The sequence below is a fragment of the Quercus suber genome, unplaced genomic scaffold (genome assembly GCF_002906115.3).
Source record: "Quercus suber isolate HL8 unplaced genomic scaffold, Cork oak 2.0 scaffold_40, whole genome shotgun sequence".
Taxonomy (NCBI): Eukaryota; Viridiplantae; Streptophyta; class Magnoliopsida; order Fagales; family Fagaceae; genus Quercus; species Quercus suber.
This window is the reverse complement of record NW_027069505.1, coordinates 1,934,579-1,940,620: the sequence shown is the minus strand read 5'-3', so window position 1 is coordinate 1,940,620 and position 6,042 is coordinate 1,934,579. Positions and strand designations below refer to the sequence as shown.

At 37.9% G+C, this 6,042-nt stretch overlaps 1 long non-coding RNA gene across 4 annotated transcripts; it reads left to right on the top strand.

Moving 5' to 3' along the window:
* Positions 1-1,415: 1,415 nt before the first annotated feature.
* Positions 1,416-4,186, top strand: LOC136066600 (uncharacterized). 4 transcript variants are annotated; one of them, XR_010628120.1, is made up of 6 exons: positions 1,416-2,019; positions 2,110-2,208; positions 2,345-2,546; positions 2,810-2,894; positions 3,453-3,533; positions 3,622-4,186. It is a non-coding gene; the product is annotated as an uncharacterized LOC136066600 (long non-coding RNA). The 4 variants fall into 4 exon arrangements; XR_010628119.1 differs by lacking the exon at positions 3,453-3,533 and having other exon boundaries at positions 1,416-1,616; positions 1,923-2,019; positions 3,622-4,178; XR_010628118.1 differs by lacking the exon at positions 3,453-3,533 and having other exon boundaries at positions 2,345-2,689; positions 3,622-4,182.
* The last annotated feature ends 1,856 nt before the right edge of the window (positions 4,187-6,042 follow it).

Here is a 6,042-nt window from a genome sequence, read left to right as displayed (position 1 = left end):
AAAAAAAAAAAAAAAACCTAAGCCATGATTGAGTCGGACTTCTACTTTGGCCGAAGACCTTGCTAAAGAACAAATATAACAAGTCCATTGCATGACTCATATTCCAAGACTTTGGTGTGGGGACACTTTTTTGTGTGTGCTCTATCTAAGACTTTTTTCTTTAAGTTGAAATAAGGAGGCCTACGTGGCTTATTTGATAAAGTTCCCAAATGGTGTTCTTTTCTAGGATCTAAACTTTAGAAGATACAGTGAAGATTGGGAATTGGAGTCCTTTTACAGTTTAATATCTAGAATTTATGGAACTTCTTTGAGAGGAGTTGGGGATGATAAGATGTGTCAAAAACCTGCTATGGGAAGAGGTTTTCTTGTTCGTTCTTATTACCTGGTGCTAACAAAAAGTTTCGATCAGTCTTTCTCTTGGAAGACTGTTTGGAAGTCTAAGGTCCCCTCCAGAGTTGCTTTTTTTATTCGGACTGCAGCTTTGGAGAATATTTTAACTATTCATAATCTTAGGAAACTGAAGATTTTGATTTTGGATTGGTGTTGTATGTGTAAAAGAAATTGGGAATCAGAAGACCACCTCCTTTATCCATTGCCCTATTGCTTTTGACTTATGGTCTATGGTATTTACTTTTGCCGAGAACAGTGGTGGAGTTGTTGGCTTGTTGGCGAGGAAAGTTTGGAAGGCATTGAAATTCTGCAATTTGGATGGTTGTGCCCCATTGTTTGATGTGGTGCATTTGGCGGGAGATGAATAACCGGCATTTTGAGGATATAGAGAGATCAATTTCAGATATTATACTTTTCTTCCTTAAGACTCTTCTGGATTGGGTTATAGTGTTAGGCTTTTGTTCTTCTTCTTCAGTTCATGATTTCATGGACTTTCGTACTTTATGCACTAGATTTGTTTTTGTCCTTGATGTATACTTCCTGTATAATTAGGTGACACCCCTCTTCTTTTTCAATATATTTTTATAACCTATAAAAAAAAAAAAAAAAAAAAGTGAAAAACAATCATAGCCTCTGGAGCACGGACGCGGCAAAATGGGTGCCGCACCCGCGTCCGATGCGGCCAGACGCGAGGTGTGGCAGGCGACGCCGCTGCCAGTTATTTTTTTTTTGGTTCCCGATACGTGCTGACTCGGGCCGATTCGCACCGAACTGGGCCGACTTGTGCCAATTTGGGCCGTCTCGGCTGCCGAAACAGACCGTAATGGCGCCGAACCGGCCAATTCAGGTTGAAATTAAAATTTAAAAAAAAAATGAAAAAAAAAAGGTGAAAAACGCACCGTTTGGCCGAAATCTTCAGGTTCTCTCTCTACACAGGGTTATACGCTGATATGGGTTTATGCTATTGTTGTTGTTTTTTTTTTTTTCTTTTTTTTTTTTTTAGTGTTTCTTTCAAATATCTGCTATGTCAATGTCCCCTGCGCATATTTTTTATCATCTTGGCATGGGTTGGGATTTACATTGGACAGCATCTTCATGTGGGAGAATAAGATTCTTTCCAGAGAAGCAGAAAGTATTTTCTGAACCTGTAATTCCAACCACAAACCAGATTCTTTCTAGTGAAGCATAAAGTATTTTCTGAAACTGTAATTCCAACCACAAACCAGGTATTTTGTTATCAACCTTGCTTTTGTGATAAATGAGATGCAAGCTTCTGTCTTTGAATCTATAAAAGCACACTCTTCTTCTGTTTTGTTGTTGTTTTTTTTAATCTGTTGATGATGTTAGTTCCTCTGTCTTTTATTCCTAAACAATAGAAACTGCATTGCCTTTAATAGGTTGCTCAATTCCAGTTATGTTCTAATGTTTAATTTTGTGGGAACATAGTTCCTCAATCCATTCCTTACTTATCAAATAAATAAATAAATAAAAGTTCCTCGATCCATTCATAAATTGTTATTGTGACGTGTTAGTTGGCTCTGAGGTCTTAGCAGAATGAGATTTGAGGCTGTCCCATGCTTATCCGCAATGATAGGGTGCTCCTTGATGCTTACGAAAAACCTTCGTAAGGTATGATCAATGTTTATTTTTGTTTATTTATTTTTTAATCTGGAAACCTTGACTTAATTCTGTTTCTGATTTCTTGTTCTTTGGTTATAGGGCTCCAGGTTTTCTCATGCTACTGACGCTTGGCATGAGTTTAAGTTCCTATGTCTTGAAGCCATTGAGCAATACTCAACCTTGTGTTGGCTTGGAAGGGTAGAGAGTTTCCAAAACTTTTCCTTTTTTATGGAACTTTAAACTTTGTTTTGTGTCCCTTTGGATTATATATGTGCTAGTTTCTATAATTTTTTTTACATTGTTTCGCACATTGTGCTTGTGGTTTAAAATGCAGCTCCAGAATTATTTTAGAGAAGTATTTGAAACCTGCAGTTTCACTTGCTGAGGATCAGAAGATGACAAACAAGAAGTCTATTGAAAGACAAAGCCAAACTCATTTTCATCTTGCGCAATATGCAGATGCTCTATTTAGCAGTTATGAGGATAGACTTTCCTCTAATGAGTGGCAAGCAGCAATGCGCTTAAGGAAACACATGGTATTAGATGCCCACTAATTTATTAGATCCTTGGAATCAGAAGTTATACTCTTTTTTTTCTTTTTCCGTATTTCTTGGGTATGTTAATTTTGCTGAAAATAGAATTGGAAGCACTTATTAGACGTTTGAAAAGTTTACCAAAGGTGAATTCCAATGCCAAATCCACTTATTTCACTGGTGAATTCTGTACTGTTGGTTCCATAGTGGTATGCCCACTAAGTTGCTTTACCTTCCTAATAAGATTTTCATGTACAATATTTTAGGGCAAGAAGACTGACTACTTTGTAAAAAAATGAAAATTTCAAAAGCAACTTGCATTGGACGAGGAAGAGGCTAAAAAAATTTCAGGTATTGAGAATATGTCTATGTCATATGCTCTGCTGAACACAAGACCTTTGGTGAACTGAACAGTTAGTAATCTGTTGAGCATAAAAATGTTCAAACTTGTTTCTATATTTAAACCCACTTGATGGAGTTGCCGGTGAATCATACTTGGAAGATTTTATGTTTAATTTTTACAACGATGCTTGGTAATCTCCTCACAGAGACAAATTTTAAGCCTATAAAATTGTGTTTGAATTAAATCTAATTCAAATTATGTGATTGATTTCATATAATCTTGGAGGATGACAGAAACAATTTTCTCAGTCTAGCGTTGGAGGGATATCGACGTTGTTTTGTTATAACTGACAAAAACATGATGTGAGAGTGGTACACAATTATTTATCCAAGTCCTCTGTTCAACAAATTGAAATTTTATATGCACTATTTGGGTAGAATGGATAATGCTGAAAAGCTTGAATAATGTTACATGGGAACATATGATACTGAATCTGAATTGCTTTGCATGAATTTTAATTAAAGTGAATTTAGCTTCCTTGGGGGACCTAACATATGTGGTTTCAGGGGTTTGTACTAGTTTCCATGTGGTTCACTCTCTTTTCTAGACAAAATGTTGTATATAGCATGCTTAGCACAATTAATGAGGTACATTGAAATTAGCATAGTTAGTTACTTCTTAAAAACAAAAATTCCCTTTTGTACTTTATAGAGTTGGGTGTTTGTTTTTAACCAGGATTGTTGGACTATGCAAGTTTGCTTTGGTTTCACTGGTGAAGAAAATGGCCATTGACCATCCATACCACACAATCTTTCAGGTATATAAGCTCTACTCCTTTCGCTGGTCTGAAGCATATTATATGGCCTATGGTTTTTCATCTAGTTTGGTTTTTTTACTTCATTTCATGTTACTTTTCAAGGAAAGGTTCTCAAGTAAGTGGCTTAAGTTGGTGCCTTTTGGATTTTTCTTGTCCGTTATGTGGCTTATATTTGACTTATGTTTATTGAGATGGAGGATTTTGTCTTTATACATTAGATGAATATTATAAGCATTTTCTTTAGGGGAGGGGTTTTGAGCAGAAAGAAGAGGAATAGGGTGGAATATAGAGGATAATGTTTGCCTTTTGTAGATTTATGAGGAAGGAAAGGGAGGAATTTTGAAGGAGAAACCACCCATTTTGGTTTCCTATCCTTTCTGCCCGTAATCGAGCAAATTGGGAGAGGTTGGAATGTCTTTTAATGAAATTATGTGTATCCAAAAATAATTCTAAACCAAAAATAAAGAAAGGTGGGTGTAACAATGCTTCAAAGAAAGCCCTTATCCTTTCCTCTACTTTATCTTCTATCCCGAGCTGAATTAAGCATGTTATGAGTAGTCTATAAGCTAGGGGAAAATTAGTCATTATGTATTAGAAACATCATATAAATAATATGTATTGTGCCTAGGTAATTTAATTTTTACCCTACACACTTCCCTATAATAGCATGGTATTAGAAACACAACACACCACCCATCATTGCCAACTCCGACGTTCCACATCACTTGTGACAACGTCCTTTGTATTGTGTCTTCCTAGATCTCTTGAATGGGGGAAAAATTAGGGGTGGACATGAGTTTGGTGGACTCTACTATCTTGATGCTAGTGACTCCTCCCAGTCAACAGCACTTGAATCATCTTCTTCTCCTCTTTAGCATCATTGTTGTCTTGGTCGCCCTTCTATTCAGATTTTTAAGTTGTTGGTTCCTTTATATTGTTGAGTCCTTACAGTTTGAAGCGTGTTAGTTAAGCAAGCACCATCGTGTTCCCTTTGTCTCTAGGTGTGAGAGTCATGTTAGTAGTTGACGCAGGACAACCACAAACACAATAGAAATAATAGAATAAGAAGATAAAGCCCTAGGAGTCAGCACCTAAGGGTTGCTTGGAGTCAGCACCAAGCAAAACTGGAGTCGGCACAAGTAAAAGAAAACATACGTTTTTTTTAATAATCATCAAAACTGTCTTACTGAGACTCAAGCCCAATGACTAATAGGCCCTAGCCATAAGGCCACAGGTTGGGCCATCTTCTTTCTCCTATACGTGCGTGTAATTGGGGGCTTGTATCTTGTGTCCGCACCAACTCCCCCCGGGTGAGAAGAACTCGACCCCGTTGAGTGGAAATCTGAAGAGCTCTGATAATACTCCAACAAGTCAAGGTCCAGTCGCTGTAGCTCATCTCGAGTAATCCAAGTGCAATCAGAATCTGGTCGCCCTCGCCACCGAACCAGGAAACTGTGAACTCCTCCATCCCTGGTAGAAACAATCTGTTCATCTAAAATAGCATCAATAGATTCTTTATGTGCATAAGGTAGATGTAAGGGTAAAGGGGTGGGAACAGGGGCATCAATAGGATTAGGCAAAGACTCATCAAAAGGGGTATCAGGAATAGCTGTGGGACTTTTATAAGCAACCAGATCCTCAATATTAAAGGAGGAGCTAATACCATAATCAGGAGGAAGATCAATGACATAAGCATTTGGGCCCATTCGTTTCAATACCTTGAATGGTCCAGCACTACGAGCCTGTAATTTTTTAACGGTCCCAGAGGGAAACCGTTCAGGTCGAATCCGAATCATGACATAATCCCCTACCTGAAACTCTGCATGACGCCGATGAGTGTCAGCATGAATTTTATATTGAGAATTACTTGCTCGAATTTTTTTGCGAATCTCATTATGCAAATCATGAATATGTCGTGCAAATGCCTCAGCAGACTTAGACACCCTAACATGTGGGGACATGGGCAAAAGATCTAAGAGCTTCCTAGGTGTATATCCATGCACAACCTCAAAAGGACTAGCGCCTATAGACCTATTGACAGAGCTATTATATGCAAGTTGGGCTACAGGAAGAATTGAATCCCAATTTCTATTAGCTTCACCCACTAGACACCGAAGGAGATTGCCTAGACTACGATTAACCACCTCAGTTTGACCATCAGTTTGAGGATGAAATGCTGTGGAAAATTTCAATTTAGTGCCCACTAAATGCCACAGGGTCTTCCAAAAATAACTCATGAAGCGAACATCCCTATCAGACACTATGGTTTTGGGAAGACCATACAGTTTGACAATCTCATCAAAGTAGAGCTTTGCGATCTTAGAAGCATCAGAGGTCTT